Genomic DNA, 9,216 nt, shown 5'->3' with positions numbered 1-9,216 from the left:
AATTCGCGGAACAAAAGATGACTATAAATTACTGCGAGCGTTCGCATCAATGCGCATGACATCCTATAGGTTGCGAGTGCAAAAGTATAACCAAAAACGAAAGTGTTACTATGAAAGCGAGAATGGTTTTGGAACTAACTCAGCTTCTATCATTCCCAATCCTTGAAGAATACGATTAAAGGTAGGTTTAGGTAAGGATTCGTGAAGATGTATGCCAACTAATCAGGAGATCTTACAAAATATATCTCAACATTACCATCTTCCACGTGATCTTTGATGAAATGATACCTCAGTGCAATGTGTTTCGTCTTTGAGTGTCGCACTAGGTTATGACAAATGAAAATGGCGCTTTCAGAGTCGCAATATAAGGGGATTCACTTCATGTTAATGCCATAGTCACGAAGTTGGGTTTGAATCCAAAACACTTGTGAAGTGCATGAGGCTGCAGCTAAGTACTATGCTTCAGCATTTGAGAGGGATACACAAGTTTTCTTTTTCGACTGCCAACTTACGAGCTTGCCATCCAAGAATTGGCATCCTCCCATTGTACTCATTTTATCCAGGCCGCAGCCTCCCTGATCAGCATCCGAAAGTGCTTGTACGAAGAAACCTGAGCTTGATGGATACCATATGCCTAATGAGGAGGTTCGTTTTAAGTACCTGAAAATGTTCTTGACAGCTACCATGTGGGGTTCGCAAGGATTCGCTTGGAACCTAGTACAATAACAAACAGAAAGCATAATGTTTGGTCGACTAGCTGTTAAATACATCAAAGATCCTATCATCTAATGATAAATGGTCATATCAGCAACAGGTTTTTCCGGAGATGGTTTTAGTTTTGTTCCGAATGCCATTATAACCTTCGTTTCTAAGTCTCCCACCATTCCAAACTTAGAAAGCATGGTCTTTGTGTAGGTCTCCTGGTTGATAAAGATACATTCTTGACTCTGTCTTATGTTTAAACGAAGGAAAAATTTAATCGGACCCATGGAGCTCATCTCAAATTTAGTTTCCATCAACTTTCGGAATTCAACTATTAAGCTGGAGTTAGTAGATCCGAAGATGATGTCAGCAACATAAAGTTGGACGATCATCAAGTGGTCACCATCTTTCTTGCGAAAGAAGGTTGGGTCGACCGAACCTTGTTTAAACTTAGCCTGTTTCAAAAAACGAGTAAGGGTTTCGTACCAGGCTCTTGGAGCTTGCTTTAGACCATAGACCGCTTTGTCCAGAATATTGCAATGGTTGGGATACTTCTCTTTAATAAAGCCTAGTGGTTGCTCCACATAAACTGTCTCCTCTAGTTCCCCATTCAAAAAGGCACACTTGACATCCATTTGATAAACTTCAAAATTCTTATGTGCCGCATAAGCCAAAAGATGCGAATGGATTCTAGCCTAGCAATAGGTACAATGGTCTCTTCATACTCAATTCCTTCTTCTTGACAATAACCCTTTACAACTAGTCGCGCTTTGTTTTGTATAACATTTCCCTATTTATCAAGCTTGTTGTGAAACACCCACACTAACCCTACAACAGATGCATCCTTTGGAGTAGGAATCAGTCTCTAAACTTTGTTTCGTTTGAATTCATTGAGCTCCTCCTACATTGCTTGTACCCAATCAAAATGGTATAGATCAATCTGAACATTTTTGGGTTCGACTTTGGAGATGAACGAATTAAATATGCAATATTCCACTTTGGAGAATAAAGCAATTCGCTTTGCCTTATGGTGTGCTCTTGTATGAACCCCTGAAGACGATTCACCTATAGCCTTTTCTGGCTCATCAAATAGTAGCATGAACTCCTCGTAAAGATTAGAGAGTGGAATCATAGTTGGACTTGGTTTAGGAAAGATCTCCTTCAATGGACTATCATTCGTCTGAGTTCTCTTCAAGTATTTGTCATCGAACGTGACATAGTAGGTTTCTTCTATATTTTTAGATCGTTTGTTGAGAACCTAATATGCCTTGGAGGTCAACAAATATCCCAAGAATAATCCATTGTCAGCTTTTGCATCGAATTTGTCCCGTTGTTCCTTTGAGTTGAAGATAAAACGCTTGGAACCAAATACATGGAAAAACTTAAAGTTAGGCTTGCGATTATTTATTATTTCATAAGGAGTGATAGAAAATTGCTTATTGAGAATAGATCTGTTTTGGGTGAAGCATACAGTTGCAATCGCATCCACCCAGAAATAGATAGGCAGATTCGCGAAAGACAGCATAGTTCTCGCAGCTTCGCACAAGGAGCGGTTTCACCTTTCAACGACCCCGTTCTATTGTGGAGTGTAAGGAGCAGAGAAGTTGTGTGAAACGCCTTTCACAGTAAGTAATTCTTCAAACGCTTGGTTTTTGAATTCCAACCATTGTCACTGTGAACATTGTGAACCAGCTTTCGCAGTTGTAGTTGAGTATGCTTTATGAAATCCTTGAGCTTTGGCATTGCATCAGATTTCTGCTTAAGAAAATACACCCAAGTGAAACATTAAAAATCGTCAACTATAACAAGAATATACTTATTACCACCCACGCTTTCAATTGTTGAAGGACCACAGAGGTCGATGTGAAAAAGTTCTAGTGGTTCAATGACTTTCGTATTCACTATAGTTGGATGACTTTTCCTGTTTTGCTTTCCCATTTCGCTGGCTGCACATGCATGATCCTTATCGTATTTTAGGAGAGGAAGCCCTCGCACATGATCACCAAGAACAAGCTTGTTGATGTCTTTGAAGTTGAGGTGCGAAACTCTTCTATGCCATAGACAACTATCATCTGAGTGAGCTTTCGTTAGTAGGCAGATGGCAGGCTTCCCTCTTATCGGATTTAGATTCAATGGATACATCTCTCCTTTGCGCTTCGACTTTAGAAGGACTTCTTTGGTTTTCTTTTCTATGATTTCAGACCCTTCGTCATCAAATGATACATTTAATCCTGTCCTAACAACCAACTGTAAAACACTAATAAGATTTTGTTGCAGTCCCTCTACGTATGCCACTTTACGAATTGAAAAGTCTCTGTTTGTTATCATCCCATAACCTTTAATCTTTCGAAGAGAGTTATTTCTATACTTCATATTTCCACCATCTTTAAGTTCTCTAAATTATCGCAGTTCTTCCTTCCTACCTGTCATGTGACGCGAGCAACCACTGTCGATATGCCATTCAATATCAAACTGCTCGTCACGAATTACCTGCAGAGATTAAGCAGATTTAGGAACCCAAAATTTCTTGGGTCCTCGTGAGCCTTTTATAGAAAGATGAAAAGTAAATGCAAGATCAACCATATAAGTGCGTTTAGTTAGTGTGGTGCTATCTTCCTTTGTTATTGTGAAAACTTTTATCCTATTATCTTTCAAGTTCGTCTCTTTTGCAGATGATTGTTTTTGTTTGTTCTTGATTTGATTCTTCACGAACTTTTTTTCAACTTTCTTTGAATTAGTTTCGGACTTCTTGATGGGTACTTTATGATCTGAAACTAGCTTTCCTTTTCCTTTAACGTCTTTCGAAGAATTCATGGTTTGAAAGTGATGAGGTTTTGATTTCTCCACAGGCTTCATTGGATTTGAAAATTTTGGTTTTTGAAAAACTTTCCTTTCAGCATCCTGTGGACAGCGAGAGAGATTTTGTGAGGAGCTCCTAGGGTTCGCATGTGAGGCGACTTTTGCATTTTGATATAACAAATTTTCATTTCGAACAAAGTTAGGATTCCTAGATTGCCAAAAATGTTTCCTTTCTTTGAGTTTTTTTGTTGTATCTCGCATTCTTTTGCCGTTTCTTAGTTGCGAACTGCTCGGATGATTTGTGAACGTTGGTCTTAAGTTTCATCTTTCTGAATGACGTGTGGTTTTGTACTAACAACTCTTCACTTGGACCATCCTTGGTTCCACTTGGACTCCCCTTTTAGTAGCTTGAGCGATTATTAAGTGGCTCTAATACGTATCTTCCTTTCACTCTCCAAGAAGTCTTTTCCGATAGACCCTTTGTTTCTTCTGCATTGTCTATTGGGGCAGACCAAAAGTGCTCGTCACATCCATGTTTATTGTCGTTATCAACCAGGGACGTTAATTCAATAGTTTGATTTTTGTTCAGACCAGTAGTTGCGAAAAGCTGGTTAGGCACAGTTTAAACTTTTGGTAATACAGTTGCTTTTTCTTTTTAAATCTTTGATTTATTTTTAGAGAAACGTGCTTGGCACTCAACGAGTATTTTCAACCTCATCCTCTACAGATATTTCGCTCATATCACTATCCTCATCAAATTCAGATGTATTTTCAACATTAATTTTGTTATCTGAACTTAACTTGGCACTCAACGAGTCGAACTTCTACATAGTATCACATTTGATCGGCCTTTTGTCATTTTCATCCAAAAGTTGCTTTAACATGTTCTTATGGTCTTTGGACTTAATGTATGATTCAATTTTGTCTTGACCTATCATGTAAGCATCTGAGGTTTCATTAGACGAAATGATGGATTCGCACTGGTAACAATCGTCATCAATTTCATCTTCCTTTTAATTCAAGGAATGGTAAGATCATCTTGTGTAACGCCCGTAGATCTAGGCTAGTCAATTTAAGGACAGTGAGCGTCAAAAATGACTTTTTTTGGGAAATATTATTTAGAAGGAGTAATCTTAACTAAGATGTAGTTTATGTTACGAGGTTTCCGAATATATAAAGAACGTCGAAATCCGAGTTATAACGAAGAAGTTATGACCTGTCAAAGTTTTGCGACACAACCGGTACGACACAGCGCGACGTAAATAGTGAATTTATGTTAGAGCGATATTTCTCCAAAACAATCTAAATGAGAATTGAAGATCTCATCGATAGTAGTGCAACGACGGAAAAACGGACGAAAATGGACGTCAGACGAAGTAGTTATGAGTTTATAACGGAGTTTTCCTGTCCCGGCCTACTAAAAATAATATATAAGTAATATAATTATAATATAATAAAAATAAATTCAACATTGGCCAATAGAGTCTAAAAGAGAGCTGTAGAGCATAATCTCACCTTCGCGTCCATATAAAGAGCGTCGAAAACGGAGTTCGTATGCGAAAGTTATGAATTTCTGAAGTTCGAGGTGCGAAACCCCAAAACTGTCAGATACCACGATGTGGAAAGCAGTGCCACGACGTGGCAGGTCTTCTGACACCTCCTGGAGTCCCCCAGACGCAACTTTCGATGACGCATGCAGTGATGACCAAGCCCACGACGTGGAAAAAGGTGCCACGACGTGGCAAGGGCCAATTTTGCCCTATAAATAAATTTGAAGGGTCAGCCGTTTAGGGTTGCTATTTTCTCTTCTCTCTCTCCCGTTTTACCTTGATTTACATGCAAGAAATATCCCGAAGCCCTGGTAACAACCCCGTGACCCGAAGCAAGTCCCGAAGCCCGAAGATCCCGAGAAGAAAAAGATTTTCCGAGCCGAATCTCTGCTCGCGAGAAGCCCGGTGTGTGAAGTGATCTCGGTTTCACCGAAGAATACTACTCGTAGAGCCGTAGTGCTGCCCGATCATCTTCTGATCAAGTGAGTGTATAGTTACTTTCTTCTAACACATAAATATTAAGTATTTTCTATGAAATACGTGTTATGTGTTTATATATATTGTAGTTTATATGTGTGAGTGTATAGTTACTTTCTTCTAACACATAAATATTAAGTATTTGCTATGAAATACATGTTATGTGTTTATATATATTGTTGTTTATATGTGTGAGTGTATAGTCTCTTTCAAAACACGATTTTAATATAAGTATTGTTTGGAGGTATTAAGTATGTGTTTTGTGTGAGTGTGTAGTCACTTTCTTCTAACACATAAATATTAATTTGTTACGTGCTGCGTGTTTATATATTGTTTGCTTATTTGAGATGAGTGTGGAATGGATGTTTTATATAGTTTTTAAATGAGTTAAACTGCATATGTATTTTATATCTACAAATATGTTGGGTAGGACATGGGTAGATGAGATAGTTGGTATGTGATAAAATGATGAGGTAAATGATGAGGTATGAAAGATGATTAAGCATAATATTGGTAGATGCACCTAAAAGAGAATGTCCTAATGCTAGCAGATGCGCTTAGGAATAATATTGGTAGATGCACCAAATAGAGAATGTCATAATACTAGCAGATGCGCTTATAGGATAATCCTGGCAGATGTGCTTATAGGATAATCTTAGCAGATGCGCTAAATAGAGAATGTCATAATACTAGCAGATGCGCTTATAGGATAATACTAGCAGATGCGCTTATAGGATAATCCTGGCAGATGCGCTTATAGGATAATCTTAGCAGATGCGCTAAATAGAGAATGTCATAATACTAGCAGATGTGCTTATAGGATAATACTAGCAGATGCACTTATAGGATAATACTAGCAGATGTGCTTATAGGATAACATCGGCAGATGCGCCTAAAAGAGAATGTCATAAACCTAGCAGTCACGTCTCTTGTAGCAATGAACTTTATGACAATTCCTTAGGTCAACCCTTAGGAACGAATGAATAAAGGATAGATGATTCTTAGGGTAAAATCCTAAGAAATAAAGAAGATAATGGGGATGGGTAATTGGGTTGATTGTTTGATAATTGAATATAATAATTATATTATTGTGGGATGAAAACCCTATATGCTCACCAGGCTCCCAAGCCTGACCCACTCAGTTTTCTTTATATCACAGGTATCAATGCGAAGATTTATTTCACTAAGAGATTAAAGGAGATGTAAATCATTAGTGTAAATAAATGTAAGTTCTGTTTATGCTTATGCGTCTGTATCGGAACATGACATCCCGAGATTTTGTTATTTAATGAAAATACATTCTCTTTAAGAAATGTTTTGATAAATGGTTATCATATTTTGTTTTTTTTGGGACAAATTCCGCAACTCTTTTAATCAAAGGATTACTCTGATTTTATAAAACAAAGCATAAATAAATCGGTCTTTTCTGGCCGTGAAAATAGAAATTTCAACAAGAAAAAAAAAGAAGAGGTTGGAAGAGGCAGTACAAGTGTTGCGCCAAACAGAGCACGCACAAATGTTTTTGACTCTGAAGACTTCTAAAAAACAAACAGTTGCGAGATGAAAAGTGTAGCGCGTGTGCTGCTCCGCGCAGCAATAAGAGGTCTGAAGAGGTTTTTTTCCAAAAAACAAACAGCACCTTAAAAGTTGCCAAAAAGTGATACCTCTAGATATTGGAAAAGTCATTATTGTGGAGTTCGTTCAACACCCTGGACAACATGATCCACTCAACGATGTACGTGTTCCATTTGATCTAACCATGGTTGCATATTTTTCTTGGGGAAGAGAATGAACTGAAGACGAATGGAAGAAATTAACTGAGGATGGTGGCTTTCAACTTTACAAGATTTGTTATATTCCGGAGATTGTATCAATTATTGAAGCATTTCCAATATGATTTCATCGGTAAAGTTCTCTATATGAATGTAGTTGATCATTAACTGTGCAAACCCGCATAAGACACTTGATACAAAATTATTCACAAGTTGACATGATGGTTAACTACATACGCTCCTTCAACAGAATAATCTCACGAGTGATACATCGGATAATTTTATATTTTCGAAAATGATGTGTCGCTTAACCACACCCGTTCTATCATCAAAATATAAACAATATGTATGTTTTCATGGGTAACAACCGACTTACATTTACAATTTATATAAAACGGGAATTTTGTTTTATTACTTGATTAATACTTTTAATTTTGAAAAACAAAATTCGATCAAACCCTTTCGATAACTCTACTCTCAAAATTCGAAGGAGATGAGGGAAGTAGTCGTGAATCATATTAAAAACCGACATCATTAGGAATCATGAAGACATCCTTAAACCAATATTAGAGCGGATGCGTCTAGTCTTGATTCGACGATAACGTTGCTAATTAAACATGTGGGGACACATGTTATAGTTTTCATACATATAGTAAATTATACCGTATACTAAATTTAAACCTTTTAAATTCATATTATTTTCTTTCTAATATTCAAATTTAATTCTCTAGTTTAAATAATATTTAAAGTTATTTAAACAATATTAAAAATTTAATTAATCCTTTAAATATTCAAATATAAATTCTATAATTAAACAATATTAAAGATAAATATTCAAATTTAAATATTTATAAAAAATTTTATTAATCAAATATTCAAATTTATATCCTATTAAACAATATTTCAAATTAAACTAAAATTCAAAATTTTCAGATTTAAACAACTTAAAATAATATGTTAATCAACAAACTTATCCAGGCCGAATCAGAAATCCAAAAAAACCAGGCAGAAGTGAAGCGTCTAGGAGAGGGTGTGACGCACACTTTGATGATCCAGGTTTCTTTTCGTTTTTTGGATTTTACAAAGTAGTGCCAAAAGATAAACTTAAGTTTACATGCTCCCTAGATCTGAATTTTACTAGTTTTAGCAATGTATTTTAAAATACAACTAAAGAAGGATATAATACTTACCGCTTGATCCTTAGATCATGTTTATGGCATCCTTGAATTGGTTGAAGAGCCCAAAAGAAAACTTCACTAATGTAGTCAAACCTATAATGCCAAAATCCAAAAGCATGAAACCCTAGTTAGGGTTCATATGAAATTCAACTAACCCTAAGAGGGGGTTAGAATTTCGTCTAAGCAGAGGTGAACAAAATTTTGAAGAGAAAAACAACTTCTAGGGTTGACCGGTAGCGGTCTATTTATAGGTTATAGATATAGTCATATAAGAAATCAAACTCTAAGGTTTATCATTATGTGATTCAAATCAGCCGTATCCTTATCCTAGGGATAGATCAAAACAACCACCTTTTTCTTCTAATAGGTTTTGGAATATGCCAATTAATCTCTTGGATTAATTAATATTCAAACTCTTTAATTAATTAGAAACAATATTAAATACCAAAATAAAATCTAATTTATTTATTAATTCTTTAATAAATTAACAACATATTTTCTTCATTTTCTTTTCTTCATTAGAAATATTACCAACTATTTAAAAATATTATACACGATTTCCAACAATAATAACACGAGTACTTCAGTTTATTATACATAATATTATTACTTTTAAATACTGTTCCTATTTTTAACAAATATATTTATAAATATTTTAAAGCTACAGATACATGTATTTTAGGTTTCATCATGTGATACTAATTTAGTTATTTTGATGGCTTGAAAGAAGTTTCGATC

This window comes from Lactuca serriola, chromosome 6 (genome assembly GCF_051521515.1).
Source record: "Lactuca serriola cultivar US96UC23 chromosome 6, Lser_US96UC23_V15, whole genome shotgun sequence".
Lineage (NCBI taxonomy): Eukaryota > Viridiplantae > Streptophyta > Magnoliopsida > Asterales > Asteraceae > Lactuca > Lactuca serriola.
This window is presented reverse-complemented; position numbering follows the sequence as displayed.